Here is a 27,344-nt window from a genome sequence, read left to right as displayed (position 1 = left end):
GTCCTTCATCCCCTTAAGCTTGACATTTTGAACAATTTTGCTTCTTCGACGTATCACAAATTTTCAATACTTTTTGAGATATAAAGGAAAAAATTTCGGCCTCTCCAGGCCCCTGATTTAAGGGGCCAGCCCTTTTTTCGAGATGTCATTTGAAAGATCTTGAAATTCTACACCTTTTTTGTTCTCTATGTTTTAACAAAATATTTCTAGGTAAAAAGTTATCGTTGAAAAAGTGCTTGAAATTTTGAAATTCTTGATAGGACTATTTTCGGGCCATAGCGAGCGTCGGCGCTTCGTACTTCCGGTAGTTGTGATATACTTAGTGCACTTCTCCAAAAGTTGCTCTAGCATCACTGAAAATTTCAAGCTTCTGTGTTAAGTGCTTTTTGAGAAAACTGCCGGACAAAGTGGCCCTATAAAAATCACTAAATCGCAGAAAACTCCGAACCGGAAGTGACGTCATCAAAATAAAAAAATATATATCTAGATTTTTTGATGTTCTATCAAACCTGAAAGTTTCATGAAAATCGATCGAGCCGTTCTCGAGAAATCGTGCGTACAAAATCGGTAAGAAAAAAAAACAATAATAATAACTAGATACGATCTCGTTGCGAGCAACGAGTGGGTCTTCCGTCCAATTCTTGATGAGATGAGATAAGATTTTGATTGCGATTTTCACTCTAAAATAATGATTTACCACAATCTGTAAAAAGACATTTAACATTAAAGACTTAAAAAAATCGGCCTTTTGCCCCTAACGATCCCTAATTTTAGGAATCAGCCCTTTTTATTCATATCATCTTAAAGATCTTAAGATTTTGAACATTTTGTGTTCAACAACTGTTCAGAAATTCTTTTTCGTTTTTGAGCTATTAGCAAAAAAAATATTTAGGGGCCAACCCTTCAACTCCTTAATGGGGACGTTTAGCAAAAAATGAAAGGTTGCATACTGTTCAGAACATTATTTTGAACAACTTTTGTTCAATATTGCTTATCAAAATATCTCTCCCTTTCGAGATATAAAGCATCAAAGATTTAGCATTCTGGCCCCTTGTGGCCCCTAATTATGTACCATACGACATATAAACCATAAAATATAGTTGTAGATGGTTGAGATAAACATCTTTGCTTCAGTAATGTATTACAAAATATTAACTGATAAAGAGTTATCGATTGAAGACTTTTGGCCCCTCTTGTCCCCTAATTCGAGTGCCCAGCCCCTTTTTCGGGATCTCATCTTAAAGATCTTAAGATTTTGAACATTTTGTGTTCAACAACTATTCAGAAATTCTTTTTCGTTTTTGAGCTATTAGCAAAAAAAATATTTAGGGGCCAACCCTTCAACTCCTTAATGGGGACGTTTAGCAAAAAATGAAAGGTTGCATACTGTTCAGAACATTATTTTGAACAACTTTTGTTCAATATTGCTTATCAAAATATTTCTCCCTTTCGAGATATAAAGCATCAAAGATTTAGCATTCTGGCCCCTTGTGGCCCCTAATTATGTACCATACGACATAAAAACCATAATATATAGTTGTAGATAGTTGAGATAAACATCTTTGCTTCAGTAATGTATTACAAAATATTAACTGATAAAGAGTTATCGATTGAAGACTTTTGGCCCCTCTTGGCCCCTAATTCGAGTGCCCAGCCCCTTTTTCGGGATATCATCTTAAAGATTTTAAGATTTTGAACATTTTGTGTTCAACAACTATTCAGAAATTCTTTTTCGTTTTTGAGCTATTAGCAAAAAAAATATTTAGGGGCCAACCCTTCAACTCCTTAATGGGGACGTTTAGCAAAAAATGAAAGGTTGCATACTGTTCAGAACATTATTTTGAACAACTTTTGTTCAATATTGCTTATCAAAATATTTCTCCCTTTCGAGATATAAAGCATCAAAGATTTAGCATTCTGGCCCCTTGTGGCCCCTAATTATGTACCATACGACATAAAAACCATAATATATAGTTGTAGATAGTTGAGATAAACATCTTTGCTTCAGTAATGTATTACAAAATATTAACTGATAAAGAGTTATCGATTGAAGACTTTTGGCCCCTCTTGGCCCCTAATTCGAGTGCCCAGCCCCTTTTTCGGGATATCATCTTAAAGATCTTAAGATTTTGAACATTTTGTGTTCAACAACTATTCAGAAATTCTTTTTCGTTTTTGAGCTATTAGCAAAAAAAATATTTAGGGGCCAACCCTTCAACTCCTTAATGGGGACGTTTAGCAAAAAATGAAAGGTTGCATACTGTTCAGAACATTATTTTGAACAACTTTTGTTCAATATTGCTTATCAAAATATTTCTCCCTTTCGAGATATAAAGCATCAAAGATTTAGCATTCTGGCCCCTTGTGGCCCCTAATTATGTACCATACGACATAAAAACCATAATATATAGTTGTAGATAGTTGAGATAAACATCTTTGCTTCAGTAATGTATTACAAAATATTAACTGATAAAGAGTTATCGATTGAAGACTTTTGGCCCCTCTTGGCCCCTAATTCGAGTGCCCAGCCCCTTTTTCGGGATATTATCTTAAAGATCTTAAGATTTTGAACATTTTGTGTTCAACAACTGTTCAGAAATTCTTTTTCGTTTTTGAGCTATTAGCAAAAGACATATTTAGGGGCCAACCCTTCAACTCCTTAATGGGGACGTTTAGCAAAAAATGAAAGGTTGCATACTGTTCAGAACATTATTTTGAACAACTTTTGTTCAATATTGCTTATCAAAATATTTCTCCCTTTCGAGATATAAAGCATCAAAGATTAAGCATTCTGGCCCCTTGTGGCCCCTAATTATGTACCATCCGACATAAAAACCATTATAAATAATTGTAGATGGTTTAGATAAACATCTTTGCTTCAGTAATGTATAACAAAATATTGACTGATAAAGAGTTATTGAATAAAAACTGTTGGCCCCTTTCAGCCCTTAATTTGATGAGTCAGCACATTTTTCTTGATATCATATTAAAGATCTTGATATTTTGCACAAATGTTGTTCAGTATCTTTTAACAAAATATTGATATTTTAAAAGATATGATACAAAATGTCTCAAAAAATCACTCATAAAACGTGTCCTAAATTTTGACCCCTACCGAGCTTCCATACTAGGCACTTCCGGAAAATATCCTGACCATGTTGCAACATGGCAACATGTCCTCTATCATCACTAAAAATTTCAGCTTTCAAGCTTGAGCCGTTTTTGAGTTCCATCACAGACAAGGAGGACCTCTAAATTTCGATCAAAGGGCGATAACTCCCGACCGGAAGTGAATTTCAAAAAAATAATTTGCCGGAATTAACTTCAGATGACAACGCATCGACTGTGAAAATTTGAAGCAAATCGAACGAGACATCTCCGAGAAATCTTCTGCACAAATTTTGTAAGAAGAAAAAAGAATAAAAATAATAATAACTAGATACGATCTCGTTGCGAGCAACGAGTGGGTCTTCCGTCCAATTCTTGATGAGATGAGATAAGATTTTGATAGCGATTTTCATTCTAAAATAATGATTTACCACAATCTGTCAAAAGACATTGAACATTAAAGACTTTAAAAAAATCGGTCTTTTGCCCCTAACGTCCCCTAATTTTAGGAATCGGCCCTTTTTATTCATATCATCTTAAAGCTCTTAAGATTTTGAACATTTTTTGTTCAACAACTATTTAGAAATTCTTTTTCGTTTTTGAGATATTAGCAGAGAAATATTTAGGGGCCAACCCTTCAACTCCTTAATGGGGACGTTAAGCAAAAAATGAAAGGTTGCATATTGTTCAGAACATTATTTTGAGCATCTTTTGTTCAATATTGCTTATCAAAATATTTTCTCCTTTCGAGATATAAAGCATCAAAGATTTAGCATTCTGGCCCCTTGTGGCCCCTAATTATGTACCATACGACATAAAAACCATAATATATAGTTGTAGATGGTTGAGATAAACATCTTTGCTTCAGTAATGTATTACAAAATATTAACTGATAAAGAGTTATCGATTGAAGACTTTTGGCCCCCCTTGGCCCCTAATTCGAGTGCCCAGCCCCTTTTTCGGGATTTCATCTTAAAGATCTTAAGATTTTGAACATTTTGTGTTCAACAACTGTTCAGAAATTCTTTTTCGTTTTTGGGCTATTAGCAGAAGAAATATTTAGGGGCCAACCCTTCAACTCCTTAATAGGGACGTTTAGCAAAAAAATGAAAGGTTGCATGCTGTTCAGAACATTATTTTGAACAACTTTTGTTCAATATTGCTTATCAAAATATTTCTCCCTTTCGAGATATAAAGCATCAAAGATTTAGCATTCTGGCCCCTTGTGGCCCCTAATTATGTACCATACGACATAAAAACCATAATATATAGTTGTAGATGGTTGAGATAAACAACTTTGCTTCAGTAATGTATTACAAAATATTAACTGATAAAGAGTTATCGATTGAAGACTTTTGGCCCCCCTTGGCCCCTAATTCGAGTGCCCAGCCCCTTTTTCGGGATCTCATCTTAAAGATCTTAAGATTTTAAACATTTTTTGTTCATTAACTGTTCAGAAATTCTTTTTCGTTTTTGAGATATTAGCAAAAGAAATATTTAGGGGCCAGCCCTTCAACTCCTTAATGGGGACGTTTAGCAAAAAATGAAAGGTTGCATACTGTTCAGAACATTATTTTGAACAACTTTTGTTCAATATTGCTTATCAAAATATTTCTCCCTTTCGAGATATAAAGCATCAAAGATTTAGCATTCTGGCCCCTTGTGGCCCCTAATTATGTATCATACGACATAAAAATCATAATATATAGTTGTAGATTGTTGAGATAAACATTCTTGCTTCAGTAATGTATAACAAAATATTAACTGCTAAAGAGTTATCGATTAAAGACTTTTGGCCCCTCTCGGCCCCTAATTTGAGTGCCCAGCCCCTTTTTCTTGATCTTTTCTTAAAGCTCTCAGGAATTTCAACACTTTTTGTTCAACAACTATTCAGAGATTCTCTTTCGTTTTCGAGTTATTTGAAAAAGAAATATTTAGGGGCCAACCCTTCAACTCCTTAAAGGGGACGTATAGCGAAAAACTAAAAGTTGTATGTTGTTCAGAACATTATTTTGAACATCTTTTGTTCAATACTACTTATCAAAATATTTCCCACTTTTGAGATATAAAGCGTCAAAGATTTAGCGTTCTGGCCCCCTGTGGCCCCTAATTATGTAACATACGACATAAAAATTATAATATGCAGTTGTAGATTGTTGAGATTAACATTTTTGCTTCTGTAATGTCTAACAAAATATTGACCGATTAAGAGTTATCGAAAAAAGACTTTTGGCCCCTATTGGCCCTTATTGTGATGAGTCAGCACTTTTTTCTTGATATCATATTAAAGATCTTGTTATTTTGCACAAATTATGTTCATTATGTTTTGACAAAATAATGATACTTTAAAAGATATGATGCAAAATGTCTCAAAAAATCAGTCATGATTCGTGTCCTAAATTTTGACCCCTACCGAGCTTCCATACTAGGCACTTCCGGAAAATTTCCTGACCATGTTGCAATATGGCAACATGTCCTCTATCATCCCTGAAAAAATCAGCTTTCTAGCTTTAGCCGTTTTTGAGTTCCATCACAGACATGGAGGTCATCAAAATTTCGATCAAAGGGCGATAACTCACGACCGGAAGTGAATTTCAAAAAAATGAAAAAAACGTATAAGGTTTAGATAAAGATACATCTTCTCCGAAATTTTCAAGAAAATCGGTCGAGCCATCTCCGAGAAATCTTCTGCACAAAAATTGTAAAGAAAAAAAAAAGAATAATAATAATAACTAGATGAGATCTCGTTGCGAGCAACGAGTAGGTCTTCCGTTGAATTTTTAGATAAGATGAGATGTGATTTTGACTGAGATATTCGTTAAAAGAAAATAAAATTAAGTTTTCCTTCAACAAATGTAAAGTTTCTAATTTTTAACACAATTTTCTGAACATCTTTTGTTCAATATGGCATATAGAAACACCCCCTCTTTTCAAGACGTAAAGCATGATAAAAAAAATAGCATTTTGGCCGCATTGCAACCTCTTAATACGTAAGATATGGCCAAAATTTTATATTATATTGTTGTAAGTTGTGAATGCATTTCTTTGATTCTGTAATGTATCACAAAATATTGATCAAAAAATAGGTACTGATTCAAGACTTTTGGCCCCTTTAAGCCCCTATTTTAAGTGGTCAGCCCCTTTTTCTTGATATCAAATGAAAGGTCTTGTAATTTCAAAGATATTTGGTCAGCACCTATTTAGATATTTCTTTTCGTTGTGGAGATATGCTTCATAAAGATATTTAGGGGCCACTCATACAAGTCCTTAATGGGGCCATTTTTCAAAAATTCAAAGTGTGCATATTATTAAGAATATTATTCTGACCATCTTTTGTTCAATATTGCTTATCAAAATATTCCCCATTTTCAAGATATGAATCGTTCAATATTTAGTATTCTGGCCCTTTGTGACCCATAATTACGTAACATATGATTCAAATTCTATCAGATATTGGTGCATATTGTTTAGATGAATACTGTTGCTTCTATAATGTATCACAAAGTATTGATCATTTAAGAGTTAAAAAGATAAAGACTGTTGGCCCCTCTGAGCCCCTAATTTCAGGGGTCAGTCTCTTTTTCTTGATATCAAATAAAAGGTCTTGTGATTTTGAAGTTTTTTTTGTTCAACACTTATTCAAAGATTTCTATTCATTGTGGAGATATGCTACATAGAAATATTTAGGGACCACTCCTACAAGTCCTTAATGGGGCCGTTTTACAAAATTTCAAAGTATGCATATTGTTTAGAATATTATTCTGACCATCTTTTGTTCAATATTGCTTATCAAAATATTCTCCCTTTTCGAGATATAAAGTGTCAAAGATTTGACATTCTGGCCCCTTGTGACCCCTAATTACCTTACATATGATCAAAATTGTATCATATATTGTTGCCAATCGTTAAGATAAATACTTTTGATTCAGTAATGTTTAACGAATATTGATCAATAGAGAGTTATAGATAAAAGACTGTTGGCCCCTTTGAGCCCCTAATTTGAGGGTTCAGCCCCCTTTTCTTGATATCAAATGAAAGGTCTTGTGATTTTGAAGCTTTTTTGTTCAACACTTATTCAGAGATTTCTATTCGTTGTGGAGATATGCTACATATAAATATTTAGGGGCCACTCCTGCAAGTCCTTAATGGGGCCGTTTTACAAAATTTTAAAGTGTGCATATTGTTTAGAATATTATTCTGACCATCTTTTGTTCAATATTGCTTATCAAAATATTCTCCCTCATCGAGATATAAAGCGTCAAAGATTTGACATTCTGGCCCCTTGTGACCCCTAATTACGTAACATATGATCAAAATTGTATCATATATTGTTGCCAATCGTTAAGATAAATACTTTTGATCCAGTAATGTATAACAAAATATTGATCAATAGAGAGTTATAGATAAAAGACTGTTGGCCCCTCTGAGCCCCTAATTTCAGGGGTCAGCCCCTTTTTCTTGATATCAAATGAAAGGTCTTGTGATTTTGAAGCTTTTTTGTTCAACACTTATTCGGAGATTTCTTTTCGTTGTGGAGATATGCTACATATAAATATTTAGGGGCCACTCCTACAAGTCCTTAATGGGGCCGTTTAAAAAAATTCGAAGTGTGCATATTGTTTAGAATATTATTCTGACCATCTTTTATTCAATATTGCTTATCAAAATATTCTCCCTCATCGAGATATAAAGCGTCAAAGATTTGACATTCCGGCCCCTTGTGACCCCTTATTACGTAACATATGATCATAATTGTATCATATATTGTTGCCAATCGTTAAGATAAATACTTTTGATTCAGTAATGTATAAGAAAATATTGATCAATAGAGAGTTATAGATAAAAGACTGTTGGCCCTTTTGAGCCCCTAATTTGAGGGTTCAGCCCCTTTTTCTTGATATCAAATGAAAGGTCTTGTGATTTTGAAGCTTTTTTGTTCGACACTTATTCAGAGATTTTTATTTGTTGTGGAGATATGCTACATATAAATATTTTGGGGCCACCCCTACAAGTCCTTAATGGGGCCGTTTTACAAAAATTTCAAAGTATGCATATTGTTAAGAACATTATTCTGACCATCTTTTGTTCAATATTGCTTATCAAAATATTCCCCCTTTTTAAGATATAAAGCGTCAAAGATTTAGCATTCTGGCCCTTTGTGACCCCTTATTACGTAAGATATACTTAAAATTTGAAAATATGTTGTTGCAAATGGTCCAAAATTAATAAAATCGAAAAATCGAGCAGAAAAAGTGATAAAAATTAGTGGTCACAAGGGGGATCGAACCCGGGTCGCCCGCGTGACAATCCAACGCGCTAACCATTCAGCCATCGGGATCGCCGCTTCGCGTTTTCAAACGCTTATATCTCGAGATTGGCTTTTTCGATTTTCAAACAAATTACATATATGGCTTCTGCAAAAGGGTCTCTATTCAATTCTAAAATAAAAATATTAAAAATGAAAAGTTGAAAAAATACGTTTCTTAAATTCGCTTCCGGTTTCGACCGGAAGTACTGACGTCGCACGAAAAGGCGATTCTGCAACGCTTTAAGTCATGAACTATCATCTCCAATTAATCTTCAGCTCATATCTTAAGCAGTTTTTGCTATCAAATCAAGACAAAATTGCATTTTAAAATCAGAAAATTGCCGATATCTCACGACCGGAAGTGACGTCATAAAAACGATCAAAAACCTATCAAGATCGATTGATAAGCTATTACATATGAAAATTTCATGTAAATCGGCCGAGCCGTTTCCGAGAAATCGCGTGCACAAAATCGGTTGGAAGAATAATAATAATAATAACTAGAAACTCTTGTTGCTACAGCAACAAATAAGGTCTTCCGTTCTTCTCTACTTATCTTTACAAAGAATATTTTTCTATTAAAAAAAACAGAATGCAAAAAAAAAAAAATAATAATTCCTCCATCTGGGCTCGATCCAAAAACTATTAGTATGAAAGTCGGACACGCTAACCACTGAGCCACCAACTTCCATACATTAAAGGTATTTTGTAAGCTTATTATTTTAAGGTTGAAGGAAATAGTTTCGAAGTGAAAGAAATAGTTTCGTAGTAAAGTCCCGGTCAAATTTCTTTAAAAAACTGAGATATTGGCTGTTTGATGTGATATTGTATGTAGGAAAATGATTAGAATAATTATGGGACACATTTGCAGTGAAGCAATGACACTTAGCATATACAGAGTTGTAAAAGCGAAAGTAATACACGTGGTCAGTTGCAGAGGAAATTCAAAATCCCGGATAAACAGTGAGTGAGTCATGGGCATTTTTTCAACACCATATCGTATCAAGCGGGGTAACTGCAATTGATTTAACCTATCTAAGTTGCGTGGAAATTTAATTGATATGAAAAATCGATTCGGTCGATTCATATTTAAATCTAAATAAAATTGAAATAAATTCCATACACCTACGAAAGCAAGAATATTTGATATTAAAATGTCGTAATAGAGCAGAAGAATCGACTGATATTAACAACAATTGCAGAAATAGCCAAAGCGAGCTTTAATTAATGTTTATGGTCAGTAATAGCTAAATTTCACAAAGAAAAAAAATGCAGATTTTGCCGATATTCACTGCAATTTCATTATAGTTTAGAGACTCACCTTAATTAAAACTTTCAGGACACTTTCTTTCAGGTCTCTTCTTGCTTTTTTTCCGAATCTTACGTCAATATTTCGTGTCGTTTGACTTGAAGACATTTTCTCTACGCTGCTGTTGATTGTTATTTTTTTTGGAGAAGGGAGGGGATATTTTATAAGCATTTGTTAGAGTAAGACTTGAAAATACCCCCACCACATTAAGCTTGATTGTGACCTAAGGGTCAATGGGGCCAAAGGACAAGGTCATTTCTCAAGGTCAAAGGTAAAGGTCATCAAAGAGAGAGAGGGAGAGAGAGAGAGAGAGAGAGGTAAACTTGAGATTAACACTTGAAGCTGAATCTAGATAAAGGTAATGAATATCTCTTTATTACTTTTTGAGTAAGGGTCAAAGGTCTCATTTTGAGGACAAGAAATCACGTGACCTGAAGAAAGTAAATTTTAAAAGAAGATATTTGAGGTTACTCTAGACATTTGCAGTCTGAATAACATGTCCCAAAATCATTTCAAATACTCTTTTTATAAAAGATATTTATGGGATAGTTAGATACTCCATTTATGCAGTTTCTCTCTCATCACCGGAAGTCGTCGTTTTTTTTCCAGTGGGACTGACATATTTCGACACTACAAGTAAGATGCTTTAAGGTAGTACTAAGAAATATTCCATGAAGAAAATTTGAACATTTTGATTTATTTGATCACTTCCTGTGACAACCGGAAGTGACGGCGGAAGATCTTAAACTAAGATCGATTTGTCTACTCATCAAGGTCTATCACCCCTATTAGTTTGGTGTCTTAATCTCTTACCACTTACGAGATCTAGCTATGATAACTTCTGATTTTGAGGACAGGAAATCATGCGACCGGAAGTGAATTTACTGAGATATTATACATTACTGTAGACATTTGCAGTCTGAATAACATATCCATAAATCATTACCAATACTTTAACTATAAAGAAATTTTTATGGGAAAGAAAAATACTCAAATTACGTAGTTTTTCTCTTTTTACCGGAAGTTGTCATTTTTGTTTCCGTTGGGACTGATACATTTGGAAACTACAAATAAAATGCTTTAATGTGATGCAAAAAAAGTTTTAAAAAAGAAAAGTTGAATTTTTTGAATTTCTTTGATCACTTCCTGTGATGACCGGAAGTGTCGTCGGACGATCTTACACCAAGTGGTTTTGCCTACTTATCAAGATCTATTACTCATATAAGTTTGGTGTCTTAATCTCTTACTGTTAACGAGATTTAGCTATGATAACTTCTGATTTTGAGGACAGGAAATCATGCGACCGGAAGTGAATTTTATTGAGATATTGTACATTACTGTAGACATTTGCAGTCTGCATAACATATCCAAAAATCATTACAAATACTTTATCTCTGAAAAGTTATTATGGGAAAGAAAAATACTCAAATTATGTAGTTTTTCTCTGTTAACCGGAAGTTGTCGTTGTTGTTTCCGGTAAGACTTATATATTTTAAAACTACAAATTAAATGCTATAATGTGATGCAAATAAAAGTTTCATTAAAGAAAAATTGAAATTTTTGAATTTTTTGATCACTTCCTGTGACGACTGGAAGTGACGGCCGACAATCTTATCCCAACAGGTTTTGCCTACTTATCAAGATCTATCACTCCTATAAGTTTGGTGTCTTAATCTCTTACCGTTTACGAGATGTAGCTGTAATAACTTCTCATTTTCAGGACAGGAAACCACGCGACCGGAAGTGAATTTTGCTAAGATATTTGACGTTACTGTAGACATTTGCAGTCTGAATAACATATCCAAAAATCATTACAAATACTTTATCTATGAAATATATTAAAGGGGAAGGAAAATACTTAAATTATGTAGTTTTTCTCTTATAACGAGATGTTGTCGTTTTTTGTTTCCGGTGGAACTGATATAGTTTAAAACTACAAATAAGATGCTATAATGTGATGCAAGAACAGTTTCATGAAAGAAAAGTTGAAAATTTTGATTTTTTGTATCACTTCCTGTGACGACCGAAAGTGACGGCGGACAATCTTATCACAGACGAATTTGCCTACTCATCAAGATCTATCACTCTAGATAAGTTTGGTGTCTTAATCTTTTACCGTTTACGAGATCTAGTTATGATAACTACTCATTTTGAGGACCGGAAAATCATTGACCGGAAGTGAATCTTACAAAGATATTTGACTATACTGTAGTCATTTGCAGTTTAAATAACATATCCAAAAATCATTACAAATACTTTATCTATAAAAAATATTTATGGGAAAGAAAAATACTGAAAATATGCAGTTTTTCTCTTAAAACCGGAAGTTGTCGTTTTTGTTTCCGGTGGGACTGACATAAAGCTCGAAACTACAAATTACATGCAATAATGTGATGCAAAAAAGTTTCAAAAAAGAAAAAGATGAAATTTTCGATTTCTTTGATCACTTCCTGTGACGACCGGAAGTGACGGCGGACGATCTTAACCCAAACGGACATGCCTACTTATCAAGATCTATTACTCATATAAGTTTGGTGTCCTAATCTTTTACCGTTTCTGAGATATGATTCAGACAAAATTATTTAAAAAAAAGCGGAAATCGGACATATCTGACGACCGGAAGTGAATTTTGAAAACGTGAAAACTGCGTCTGAAAGATATTTTTACTCTCTATCATCCCTGAAAATTTCATGAGAATCCGTCCTGTCATCTCTGAGAAATCGTGCTTTTAAAAAGGGAACAAAAATAATAATAGGAAAAAGAAAAAGAAAAAGAAAAAGAAACAGTAGAATCACTATAAGGTCTTCCGTCTGAAACGGAAGACCTTAATAATAGAGAAAAAGAAACCGAACGAAAACAATAAGGTCTTCCGTTGGAAACGGAAGACCTTAATAACTAGATACGATCTCGTTGCGAGCAACGAGTGGGTCTTCCGTCCAATTCTTGATGAGATGAGATAAGATTTTGATTGCGATTTTCATTCTAAAATAATGATTTACCACAATCTGTAAAAAGTCATTGAACATTAAAGACTTAAAAAATCGGCCTTTGGTCCCTAACGGCCCCTAATTTTAAGAATCGGCCCTTTTTATTCATATCATCTTAAAGCTCTTAAGATTTTGAACATTTTTTGCTCAACAACTATTCAGAAATTCTTTTTCGTTTTTGAGCTATTAGTAAAAGAAATATTTAGGGGCCAACCCTTCAACTCCTCAATGGGGACGTTTAGCAAAAAATGAAAGTTTGCATATTGTTCAGAACATTATTTTGAACATCTTTTATTCAATATTGCTTATCAAAATATTTCTCCCTTTCGAGATATAAAGCATCAAAGATTTAGCGTTCTGGTCCCTTGTGGCCCCTAATTATGTACCATACGACATAAAAATCATAATATTTAGATGAAGATGGTTGAGATGAACATCTTTGCTTCAGTAATGTATTACAAAATATTAACTGATAAAGAGTTATCGATTGAAGACTTTTGGCCCCCTTGGCCCCTAACTCGAGTGCCCAGCCCCTTTGTCGGGATCTCATCTTAAAGATCTTTAGATTTTGAACATTTTGTGTTCAAAAACTGTTCAGAAATTCTTTTTCGTTTTTGAGCTATTAGCAAAAGAAATATTTAGGGGCCAACCCTTCAACTCCTTAATGGGGACGTTTAGCAAAAAATGAAAGGTTGCATATTATTCAGAACATCATTTTGAACATCTTTTGTTCAATATTGCTTATCAAAATATTTCTCACTTTCGAGATATAAAGCATTAAAGATTAAGCATTCTGGCCCCTTGTGGCCCCTAATTATGTACCATACGACATAAAAACCATAATATATAGTTGTAGATGGTTGAGATAAACATCTTTGCTTCAGTAATGTATTACAAAATATTAACTGATAAAGAGTTAGCGAAAAAATATTTTTGGCCCTTCTTGGCCCCTAATTCGAATGCCCAGCCCCTTTTTCGGATCTCATCTTAAAAATCTTTAGACTTTAAACATTTTTTGTTCAATAACTATTCAGAAATTCTTTTTCGTTTTTGAGCTAATAGCAAAAGAAATATTTAGGGGCCAACCCTTCAACTCCTAAATGGGGACGTTTAGCAAAAAATGAAAGGTTGCATATTGTTCAGAACATTATTTTGAACATCTTTTGTTTAATATTGCTTATCAAAATATTTCTCCCTTTCGAGATATAAAGCATCAAAGATTTAGCATTCTGGCCCCTTGTGGCCCCTAATTATGTACCATACGATATAAAAACCATAATATATAGTTGTAGATGGTTGAGATAAACATCTTTGCTTCAGTAATGTATTACAAAATATTAACTGATAAAGAGTTATTGAAAAAAGACTTTTGGCCCCTCTTGGCCCCTAATTCGAGTGCACAGCCCCTATTTTGAGATCTCATCTTAAAGATCTTAAAATTTTAAACATTTTTTGTTCAATAACTATTCAGAAATTCTTTTTCGTTTTTGAGCTAATAGCAAAAGAAATATTTAGGGGCCAACCCTTCAACTCCTTAATGGGGACGTTTAGCAAAAAATGAAAGGTTGCATATTGTTCAGAACATTATTTTGAACATCTTTTGTTCAATATTGCTTATCAAAATATTTCTCCCTTTCGAGATATAAAGCATCAAAGATTTAGCATTCTGGCCCCTTGTGGCCCCTAATTATGTACCATACGACATAAAAACCATAATATATAGTTGTAGATGGTTGAGATAAACATCTTTGCATCAGTAATGTATTACAAAATATTAACTGATAAAGAGTTATCGAAAAAAGACTTTTGGCCCCTCTTGGCCCCTAATTCGAGTGCCCAGCCCCTATTTTGAGATCTCATCTTAAAGATCTTAAAATTTTAAACATTTTTTGTTCAATAACTATTCAGAAATTCTTTTTCGTTTTTGAGCTAATAGCAAAAGAAATATTTAGGGGCCAACCCTTCAACTCCTTAATGGGGACGTTTAGCAAAAAATGAAAGGTTGCATATTGTTCAGAACATTATTTTGAACATCTTTTGTTCAATATTGCTTATCAAAATATTTCTCCCTTTCGAGATATAAAGCATCAAAGATTTAGCATTCTGGCCCCTTGTGGCCCCTAATTATGTACCATACGACATGAATATCATAATATATATTTGTAGATTGTTAAGCTTAACATTTTTTGTTCAGTAATATATACCAAAATATTGATTGTTAAAGAGTTATCGATTAAAGACTTCTGGCCCCTTTTTGCCCTTAATGTGATGAGTCAGCGCTTTTTTCTTGGTATAATATGAAAGATCTTGATGTTCTGCACAAATGATGTTCAATATGTTTTAACAAAATATTTATACTTTAAAAGATATGATGCGAAACGTCTCAAAAAATCGGTCATGATTCGTGTCCTAAATTTTGACCCCTACCGAGCTCCCATACTAGGCACTTCCGGAAAATATCCTGACCATGTTGCAATATGGCAACATGTCCTCTATCATGCCTGAAAAAATCAGCTTTCTAGCTTGAGCCGTTTTTGAGTTCCATCACAGACAAGGAGGTCATCAAAATTTCGATCAAAGGGCGATAACTCTAGACCGGAAGTGAATTTCCAAAAAATGAAAAAAACGTATAAGCTTTAGATAAAGATACACCTTCTCCGAAAATTTGAAGTAAATCGGTCGAGTCATCTCCGAGAAATCTTCTGCACAAAAATTGTAAAGAAAAAAAAAGAATAATAACTAGATACGATCTCGTTGCGAGCAACGAGTGGGTCTTCCGTCCAATTCTTGATGAGATGAGATAAGATTTTGATTGCGATTTTCACTCTAAAATAATGATTTACCACAATCTATAAAAAGACATTGAACATTAAAGACTTTAAAAAATCGGCCTTTTGCCCCTAACGGCCCCTAATTTTAGGAATCAGCCCTTTTTATTCATATCATCATAAAGATCTTAAGATTTTGAACATTTTGTGTTCAACAATTATTCAGAAATTCTTTTTCGTTTTTGAGCTATTAGCAAAAGAAATATTTAGGGGCCAACCGTTCAACTCCTTAATGGGGACGTTAAGCAAAAAATGAAAGGTTGCATATTGTTCAGAACATTATTTTGAAAAATATCATTTGTTCAATGCTGTATCAAAATATTTCTCCCTTTCGAGATATAAAAGCATCAAAGATTTAGCATTCTGGCCCCTTGTGGCCCCTAATTATGTACCATACGACATAAAAATCATAATATTTAGATATAGATGGTTGAGATGAACATCTTTGCTTCAGTAATGTATTACAAAATATTAACTGATAAAGAGTTATCGATTGAAGACTTTTGGCCCCTCTTGGCCCCTAATTCGAGTGCCCAGCCCCTTTTTCGGGATCTCATCTTAAAGATCTTAAGATTTTGAACATTTTGTGTTCAACAACTATTCAGAAATTCTTTTTCGTTTTTGAGCTATTAGCAAAAGAAATATTTAGGGGCCAACCCTTCAACTCCTTAATGGGGAGGTTTAGCAAAAAATGAAAGGTTGCATACTGTTCAGAACATTATTTTGAACAACTTTTGTTCAATATTGCTTATCAAAATATTTCTCCCTTTCGAGATATAAAGCATCAAAGATTTAGCATTCTGGCCCCTTGTGGCCCCTAATTATGTACCATACGACATAAAAACCATAATATATAGTTGTAGATGGTTGAGATAAACATCTTTGCTTCAGTAATGTATAATAAAATATTGACTGATAAAGAGTTATTGAATAAAAACTGTTGGCCCCTTTCAGCCCTTAATTTGATGAGTCAGCACATTTTTCTTGATATCATATTAAAGATCTTGATATTTTGCACAAATGTTGTTCAGTATGTTTTAACAAAATATTTATATTTTAAAAGATATGATACAAAATGTCTCAAAAAATCAATCATAAAATGCGTCCTAAATTTTGACCCCTACCGAGCTTCCATACTAGGCACTTCCGGAAAATATCCTGACCATGTTGCAACATGGCAACATGTCCTCTATCATCACTAAAAATTTCACCTTTCTAGCTTGAGCCGTTTTTGAGTTCCATCACAGACAAGGAGGACCTCTAAATTTCGATCAAAGGGCGATAACTCCCGACCGGAAGTGAATTTCAAAAAAATGATTTGCCGGAATTAACTTCAGATGACAACGCATCGACTGTGAAAATTTGAAGCAAATCGAACGAGACGTCTCCGAGAAATCTTCTGCACAAATTTTGTAAGAAGAAAAAAGAATAAAAATAATAATAATAATAAAGGTAAAAAAGAAACCGAAGAATAATAGAAGGGTCTTCCGCTGAAGACGGAAGACCCTAATAATAAAAGTGAAAAAGAAACAATAGAATAATAGTAGGGTCTTCCGTTGGAGACGGAAGACCCTAATAATAATAATAAAGGTAAAAAAGAAACCGAAGAATAATAGAAGGGTCTTCCGCTGAAGACGGAAGACCCTAAAAATAGTGGAAAAGAAACCTAAGAAAAACAATAAGGTCTTCCGCTGAAGACGGAAGACCTTAAAAAGTTGAAAAGAAACAACAGAAAAATAAGAAGGTCTTCCGTTGAAACGGAAGACCTTAATAATCTTTACCAACAGAATCAGTAGAAGGTCTTCCGTTGGAAACGGAAGACCTTAATAATAAAAATTAAAATATATATATATATATATATTCGTAGGATCATTTCAAACTAATATTTCAAAATCTATTTAGTTACTATGTACCTTTATAAAGGAAAAACATGAGCGCAAGCAAACAGTTTTAATGAAATAAAATCAACTCACAATAAGTTAAAAATAGATTTATGAAATATTTAGCTTTACTTGTTTTATGCACAAATATGCTTTGTTTTTTTCTCCATTAGTATCTTCTTTAGTAAAAAACATGCAAATTAACAAAAAAGTCCGTTCTTTTTAGTAACTATACTTTTGTATGCAAAGTATCTCACTTTTTCAGTTTTTTCCACGTTTTTGATATTTTACTTTTTTCTTGGCAGGTAAAACTTCAAAATCGTAAAAAACCCGGAAAAACTTAAGATATACTTGGACTAAAAACCGAATAGCACCGTAATCGTGTTTCCCTTTCAGCTTTTGTTATTCTTATTAAGACATGTATTTTAAAAGGTTTTATTTTCTTTTAATGCGAACAGCTTTAATCGCTCCATTTAACTCTAACAGTTTCTACAGAAATGTCACAAATTCATCTGAAAAGTTCTCGAGTTCTTGAAGTGGGAGAAAGGGATTGGTCCATTGAACTTTGAACTCCCGAGTTTTACCGTTTTGTCAATATTAGTGAAATCTCTTTCAGCCTCAAGACCAATGTCCATAACATGAATTCACACTTTAAATGAACATGAACATTTTGCAAATTTGTATCATTGTTAGACTATCAAAAATATTTAAAGAATCATAGTGATTTCAAATGTTGACTATTGTCATATTATGTTCTTGAAGCCGGGTGCTGTCTTTTGAGGTAATTTAACGAAAGTTTTATAGATCATCATGAAGAAAATAATAAATCAATAATTATTGATATATATAAAAAAAGTGTCATAAATAAATCAACAACACCAATAAAATATTTTAAACACAAAAAATTATTTACTTATCATAGGCGTCGAAAGCAAATTGAAAGGGTGGCTAATTTAAAAGGGGGGGTCTAAGCCAACAAAAAAGGTAAACCCCAATTTTCAATGCATAGAAAATGTCTATCTTTGCAAAACAGTCCCCCTAGCCCCCCGCCCCCACCCCGGTTCCGACGCCTATGAATATTTACAAAGTTGCTTTCTTTTTTTTGTTTATCAAATTCTTTTTGATAGTTTATTAAATTTTACTTTGGGGCAATTATTGCAATATAAATTTAATTAGCAAACTCAAAAAAGATAAGTAATAAAAATTAACTCATTTATAAGAAAAAAAAAATATCGAAAAAGATAAGCTACATTATTTTTCATCCGTGCAAGAGGATAAAAAGGGTCCCAATTACCTTGCCTTTATACATGTATACAAATCAGCCGTGATCTTGACTCAGTCATTTTGTCTATCTTATCCAAATCAGTACTATACATTTACAGGTAGTATGACAGCAAATTTATCCTGATAACTTGACTTTGTTTTCTTTCCTCCCTGTTTTCCCCGTTTTAAATGCCTTATCACCGCTTCAAAAATTACCTCAATATCTTATTTCTTCTTCGGGTTTGATTGACGTGTCTAAAAATAGACCTCCGATCACTAATATCTAAGGCCGAGGAATGACATTTACCGAGTTTTTAAATTGAGAGAAAAAGGTTTATAATTTAGTATTTCCAATTTTACATAATTTGTTGTACATTTAACTCAATTTGATGATAGCCCTATTTTGATCGACACCCATTTTAGTGTGTAATTCTAACTTTAGCAATGGACGTTTGAGGTAATCTAAACACACGTGGATAAATGTACCGTTATATTTTTCTGTGCAATATGGAATTTAAAAGCACCTGTTTGACGTAAGAGGTTTTTTTAATGCCATCCACCGTGAAATGTTGATACCTGAAGCCTAATTGGGAAGTTTATCTAGGATCCTCTACAGGTGAGTGTATGTCTTATATACTCTATATATAGGTAATTTACACCTGTAGGTGTATATATCGTATTCTTAAAAGGGTGCCAAATCTAGACAAGATAGATAATAAATACGTTTTAATTCGTTGAATGCAGCATTTTTTTAAAAAAATTTGAATGGGGTTAAGACTTAAGGAAGTGATGAAGGAACATATTTTTTTTTATTACGCAATAGTTGAATTAAATTTGAAATAGGCGCCTATGAATTGAAATCGAGACAAAATTATCATATCTAGTGTAGGGGTCTGCCAAAGGTTGATCTAAAAAAAAATCCACCTTCTTACAGGTAAAATTTAAAAGCCAATTTCTTACAACCTTAAAATATATTTATATTTTTTTTCTCATTCATGAATAAATTATGAAACGTGAAAATATGATATTTCATTTTGGAATATATACTAAGTAATAAATGAGGCAATATGATAGTTTTGTGAATCTAGCGTTTTCAATTATCCCCTGATGTCCCCCGATAATTGTTATGAATGAATATTCTAAATCGATTTCTTGTTATCTGATAAAATGCACGATGCACAGTGAACATTTTAAACAAGCCTCGGACAGAATTCTGGTGTCTGGGAGAATTTAATTGAGTGTAATATTACCTTACGAATTGTATAATTTGAACATAATCTAAGTAAAATGCGGTCGCTTCTATACATGCAGTGGCGGATTTAAGGGGGGGCGCACCCGGCGCGCGCCCCCCCTAAAATTGTCAAAGTTAGCGTAAATCAAATATGTCTACTTGGTAGACCTCATTTTCACCCTTCAAAATCTCTAGAATCCAGGAGCTTCCGGGGGCTTCGCCCCCTGGGCCCCCACCAGGGCTTTGGTAGACCTCATTTTAACCCTTCAAAATCTCTAGAATCCAGGAGCTTCCGGGGGCTTCGCCCCCTGGGCCCCCACCAGGGCTTTGCCCTGGGCCCGGGGCCTCAAGGCGGCCCCCAGACCCCTTGCCTAATTTTGGCGCCCCCCCTAACTCCAAATCCTGGATCCGCGCCTGACATGGGACTCATTTTTAAAAGTTCCATATTTTAAGTTTTAAAATCATGAAAATTTGCTATAAATAAAAATGATACTAAACATTTCAGGTAATATTGTGATAAAATCCTTCTGAAGTATGATTTTCAAAAGTGTATTTATCCTTGCAAGAGAGAGAAAAAGGGAGAAGTATTTTACACTTACAGCCCTCCTATCATCCATTTTCTGATGGAAACAAAAATATATTTTTGCTTTTAGCTGTGGTTTCATTAAGATCTGTTTTATTTCACCAGTTCAATTCGGAAATATTCTGTTTCAAAAATATTCTCTGATTGTAAATGAAAAAAATAAATAAATTTTAGCAAACTCTGCAGTACTTTAATTTATTCATTATCTTGTATGATGTCAGTTTCTCTTGAATCATTGCTGGACCACCCCCCTTTTTTATCCCAGATGACGTACAATAATCATTCCATTAAACTGAGACAATCTCTCCTTTATTGAACAACAGACAAAACCCCCTTTTTTTTTATATAGAAGACTCGTTAAGACTAACTGTACATAATTTACCTGGGGATCTTTCATCATATTTGTACAGACATTTTAAACACCTGGGAGTCGGGGTATAGATTTACACACGTCACTCAGGTAACACAGGTATATAACTCAGGTAACACACACAGGTAAGGGCCCTATAATGTAAATAATGTCATATTTAATATTTGCAGACTCTTACATAGACGATCTTCAAGGACATAAAAGAGACGGAGATCCCAATTGAAATTCGTAGGCGGATCAATTTTAAAAAAAAAATGTCAGCAAAGGGTGTTCTTGTAAGCGCAGGAACCATCACTGCATCTGTAACACACATAAAAAATGTAATCATGGTGCATGTAAAAAATGTCGAAATGTAATCAACCTCTCGGCCCAAATTTATTCAAATGAATCCCTAAAACTGTGCCCGATAGAAGTGTCTAAAATTTAAAATGCTTTCACCTGTATACTTCATAACAAAAATTATACAATTTTATTTTTACACATGACAAAATAAATTAACAAGGTGTTATATAAACTTAGATAGAATTTTGGGAATCACTTCACAATCAGGTTAATCAAGGTGATTTATATTCAGAACATTATTGTAACGACTCCCTTTAGAAAGATGTATTTTTTGCAGCTGAACTAGTAATTTAAAAAAAAAACAAATAAAAACAGCAAAAGTTAAGTCGGTCACGATACACTATCGCTTGGTTATGAAAACGTTTTATAGATGCCAGATCATTATTAAAATACAGTCTGACTTTGATGTGAAATATTATAATTCCATTTTAAAAAAATTGCAATCATTGTAACAGTGAAAGTTATGAGAAGGACCGTAAAATCAGAATTTCTATCGCTTATAAGTATATTAGGCTTAAAACTTCTAGTTTATTAAAAATCAATTAATTTTATCAGCGTTAGACAGAGTACAATATTTAAAATCTTCTTAACCATGAAAATACACCGGATGTTAACGTTTACAATCCAATTCAAAGCTTTTCATTGATAAAAATTCCACTCGAAGCTGAGATTTAAATTTCAACCGATATGTCTTTATTTGTTTGACGTTCGGAGAAAAATACTGCTTTAACAAATCATTGGAATTCCCTCAGACATAAAAATCTAAATTTTAATTTGTTTTGAATTTAAATACAAAATTTTAAATATGAATTTAATGCCTCCACATCTACACGATGATATGGTTTGTGTAAATGAACCTCTGAATGAATACTCGGCAATTTTTAAGCATTTATTTAAGAAAAAAGTAATATGCACCTCAAATGTTTAAAAGTTCTTGGAAGTATTTAAAATGTCTAGTAAAAGGAAATAATAAATACAATAAAATAAACTAACTCACCCAACTCAATTATAGAGAGAGAGAGAGAGAGAGATTTGACTAGTTTCCATTTTTTATAACTTGCAAGCTAATTATGCTATCACTGCAAGGAAAAAAATATGGAGTTTTTTGTGAAAAAAAAATGTGAAATGGACAAAAAATTCTTTTAAAAATGACTTTGAAAATAGAAGTAATATTTTCTGTTTGTCAAGCGTATCAAATAATGAGAAAATGAAAGCCTAAATATTATCCGAGCTTATCTTAGACCGATAATTTCCATGTTCTGAAAAATGAAGTAACAAGATGCTAAGAATTGTGTTAATATTCAAAGGAACAAATAATTATACATACTTGTACCAAAAGAACATTTTCCTTGCTTCAGAATTCATACATGTAATAATGTTAAATTCTCCATTCTGTTCTGCTCTGGAAGGTCTATAAAATAATACAAATCTCCACCTGCACCTAGACGATATTCAAATGTGTTTTTAAAATTGTTTGGAATTTGTGAAATGAAAAGAGACTGAACTTTGATAAGTTTGATGAGGTAGTGTTTTGGAAACATAGATTGGGTGAATTTAAGAACTCTTTTTCCCTATATTTCAGACATGTTTAGACAAACCGGAAGTAGAAGTGAGCCGTACTCCCCGCCCACCCCACCCGGAACTCCACAAAAGGACCGGAAACACTCGTCCCTGGTGGATAAAAAGGTTTGGATATACGAACTGTTTATATAATTTATAATATATATTATTTTCTCTTTGGTTGTAATTGTCGAGATATTTCAGTAATTTTCACGGAAAATAAGCGTATCGAATAAAATAAAAAAGTAAATACAAAATCTTTTAAACATGACGTTTTCATTCGTTTACGGTAACAAAAAAGAAAATAATAAATTCCTAAACGCAAGGAAAAAATTGAACAACTGCAACATTTCGGTAACAACATCTTAGTAAAAGTTTCTAAAGTATTGCTGATATTAACATCAAACATATGTGTTGTAGGAATTACAGAAAAGATACACCGGCCTACTTATACCCCCATCCTCCCAGACAAAACGTCTATCACCTCTTCAGATTGACACCAGCTACGGAAACGCACCCATTCCTCTAGAATCCAGGTGTGGATCTATAGGGGAGGGACAACAGACCGATTACCAGAACAATCCACCCCCCTCTCCAGGATTCTTCATTCCGACCACCACAGAGCTAACGGACCAACAGAAGGGGTACATCTGGAACATAGTACACCAACTCAGCTATGGTAAATCCCCTCCTCTCTGTCTGTCTGTCTATCTGTATTCGCCTGTTTGTCTCAATTAAAAGTAGAGTTAACTAGAAAATAGGCATTCTTCATTTTGATCCACAAGACTCTAAGCCAGAGTAAGCTGTATTCCACTGTACTGTTTTGTAGAGAATGCAAGTCGACAATCCTATACCGAGACTTCCGTTTCCGGCGCGCAGCCTTTCCCGTTACAGGACCCATCTAACTTCCGGTTGAAGCGCCAAATTTCTACTGAAAGCTCAGACTCAGCCGATATCAAGTTTTCAAACAAAGGTCCAACAAAACGACCCACGATTTCTCAGACAAGGCATCCTTCACAAGCTGAGGAGAAGGGCGATGGAATTTCACAAAAACAAGCAGACTTAGAACCCTTAAACCTATGTAGCCCCTGCAAAAGTAAGATCTCACCAAAACCTTATACAGCGACCCTACAATGGGTTCTTAATCCCGAGGATCCGAACCCAAATTCGGAGGAGGATTTTATTCCGGCGTCAAAAGTAATACAAGATCAGAAACCCAAAGAGAATGTAACAATGTCCACCAGTACACCAAAAACCGTAAACATGGTGAATGAAAGAACGGCTTCATTTTCTTCTAAAGATTTTCACCAGGAGATGATGGGCGGATTCAAGGGGCGCGGGGGTGATCCTGACAACACTGGGACTACTACAGCCAAATCAAGCAACCTTATGGTGACAGAGAGGGGCTTTGTTTTCCCTAGTGTACCGAGTGTATCCGACCCGATACCATTCACCCCCCGGATCGTAGGTAACAATCACCCTTTTCAAAGTAGAAACAAAAATGTGGATAAAAACGTCCTAGATTATATGAAATCTTCTAGTCTGGATGATGTTAGCAGTGATAGTGTCTTTGGAAGTGGTGCCTCTCCCCCGGATTATAAACAGAAATCTCTGGGTACATATCTAAGACACAAAGCACTTAGAAGTTTCAGTGACATCGAACATTCTCCATCTAAATCTGAGACAGAGGAAATTCAGGAGATACTGCGCGAGTATAAACGATGTGTGTCCGACCCAACTTTTACACCACCAAGCCAGAAAGCGATGTTACGTGAAGAGAGATTGGTTCATGGAATTTTCCCGCCAAACATGTCGTCTGAGGAGTCGCCACCGGACTCATTTGATCACGTGACAGATCAGGCCCGGATCAATGCTGAACTCCGGCGGATGAATTCCTTCATGAAGGGACAACTTGAACTGATGAGGAAGCAACAAGCAAAAAGACAACTGTTTTCTCCGCATTCGTCAGCCAGTGAAGGTATAGGAATTGATATAAGTTTTCTTATGTATAAAAATCCGTTAAAATATCCGAACGCATGTACAGTGTATACTCAGTACTTTGTCAAAAATACTTGGTCCTAAACATAGAATGTCAGTCTTAATTATTGCTTAGATCAAATCATTTACTTAAAACAATCAATAGGCTATAATAAACGGCAGAAATTTGTTTTTTATAAACCTCATTAAAAGAAGTACAAATACTCCTTCTCATTCCAACAATGTTTGACATGTTCTACTGTATACAGGATCCCGCTGTGGACACGCATCACTACAGCAGGAAAACCCGGAGGAATTTGCCCGCTGGATAATCGATGAACTCCGGACGATGTCGTCCTCTCGGTATCAGACGTACGACACCGGAACTGATAGAGGGCGGGCTCAATATGGCGACAGGGTAGACGGCTGTGCTACGACAGGATGTAACTCCGCTTACTGTAAACACAGACAAGAAAAAAGTCCCGTTCAACAGTTCCTTCCGCCACCTGCATCACCAAGGCAACGACAACCTTCACCATCATCCCGGATGCCAGCTCCTTCATCGTCACCATGTCTTGCTACTGCTTCAGGTCAAAGTTCATCTCCATGGGCACAAAGCAGTCCGCGTAAGCGAAAAAGAGGTAGGTAACAAAAAGACGCCCGTGAACATAAAATGTTTTCATAAATCTTAAGGAATTCGTTTTTACAGGTTCTACATAAGAATCATTCAAATGTGTTATTTTATTGAAATCAACTTCACCAGAGGCATCTTTAAAAATTCATATTCTGTCCGCATCGAGGTCTAAGTTTCCAAGAAATGGCACGTTATCGTCTTTTTAAAGCAGTTTCTTTTTGTATTTATGAGTAAAAAAAACATTGACAACTATAAAGTTTTTTACCACTTACGACGTTGATCGGGTAGTTTTTTTCTTATTTCTTTATGAGACTATGAGTGTACTCTTTATTGCGTGCAATTTTTTTCAACCCGTTTAAAGTCGAAAAAAAGAGAACATTTTAGAAATACACATGGCTTCATGAAATATTATGTTTCTAAACATTAAACATTTTCTAAAGAATTGTTTCCTTGTGAACAGATCAAGTGGAAATGAGAATAACATGTGAAGCCATCGCTGAAGAATCAGATCACGTGACGGAAATGTTGCAGTCGTTAGAGCATGCGCCTGGGCGGAATTGTAAATGTGCGTCTGTGGAGCAAGAGATCTTACAGATGGCGGTAGATGCATACGCGAAAATTCGTCGCGGAGACGACACACCGAATTCCTTCCAGAGATTCCAAGGAGAGCTATGTCAAACAAATAACAGAATTCTAGAGGCCATGAAAATTCTCAGCGCTATCAAAACTATATGTAAACACGGCAGAACAATAGAACACACATCTACCCGGAAGTGTAGTTTTCGTCATTTCCTGTCCATCAGTGACGTCATTAGACGCGTTATGGCGAATGTACGTCACTGGTGATTTGTCAAGACTGATGAATGACAGCTTCCTGACAGAAAGTGTGAGGATAAAGCACAACGCTTATGACGTCATACTACGCGTTGATATTCCAAAAGAGCAATATTTGCGTTGTAGAAAGAAACTTGGTAAGAAGGTTTCGAATTTTTCATTCTCGTTCTATAGATTGGTACATATTTTGCTTTGTATAATTCATAATATTGCAATGCAAATGAAGTATATCTATGAAAAATATACGATAAATTATCATATATATATATATATATACATGTATTAAGGACATAAAGAAGGTTATCATATCAATTTGCTGGTGATATTCTTGATAGCAATCTTTTTGATAGTTAACCTTTACTTCGTAAAATTTTCATTTGTTGAAGTTACGAAGACACTGAGAATAAGAACATACATTTAAAAAAGACCCCTGCTTTCTAACCCAAATTTTATTTCGGACATGGCTTTTTAGGATATTGAGGTTGAACTGTACTTATAGTTGAACACTTTTTTCATTGTTTTTAGCTGAATCTGTCCTTGACTCTTCTTTCTCAAAAAGCGACACAGAAGATAATGTCAATCGGGAGTAGCTCTAAAGAAAATGTGTCATCCCCGTACAGGAGGAAAACCATGAAAAACCTCGCCGTGGTACACATGCGCAGTAGCTCTGAACCCACCAGCATGTTCATTCGCCTTCCAATAGTCCCGGGAACGCATGCTCGCCATTCTCGCCACGTGACAGGAAGTTCTCCTATCCAGTTTCCGGTTGCAAAACTCTCCACGCCGGGCCTTTCAGGAAATGTAAGTGATTTTGAAAATAAAAGTAAAAGTACTTGACAACTATGAACTTCACTCTGCTCTCACAGTTGCTTTCCATGTGGTTAAACCATGGAGTAAGCATCCCATGTTGTTTTCTATTTTTTCCTGTCAACTGCTGCAAAAGTTGACATCTATGATTTCAGAAAGTGGTTTGATTATTCCATTTTATCCTGTTCAGGTAATACTCGATTTCTGTTTTTTTTTCAGACAATTTCCATCCTCTCCGACTTGCGCCGTGTGTTCAACTTTGACCTTTCTTTGACCCCAACAACGTCACCAAAGCGGAAGGCTTCGCCGAAGTTCCGCCATGG

At 34.5% G+C, this 27,344-nt stretch overlaps 1 pseudogene; it reads left to right on the top strand.

Moving 5' to 3' along the window:
• The first annotated feature begins 22,637 nt into the window (after positions 1-22,637).
• Positions 22,638-26,804, top strand: LOC134280616 (uncharacterized; annotated as a pseudogene).
• The last annotated feature ends 540 nt before the right edge of the window (positions 26,805-27,344 follow it).

The sequence above is a fragment of the Saccostrea cucullata genome, unplaced genomic scaffold (genome assembly GCF_032062105.1).
Source record: "Saccostrea cucullata isolate Sc308-1 unplaced genomic scaffold, CSIRO_AGI_Scuc_v1 ctg6067, whole genome shotgun sequence".
Taxonomy (NCBI): domain Eukaryota; kingdom Metazoa; phylum Mollusca; class Bivalvia; order Ostreida; family Ostreidae; genus Saccostrea; species Saccostrea cuccullata.
The sequence above is the reverse complement of the archived record's forward strand: the minus strand, read 5'-3'. Positions and strand labels throughout refer to the sequence as shown.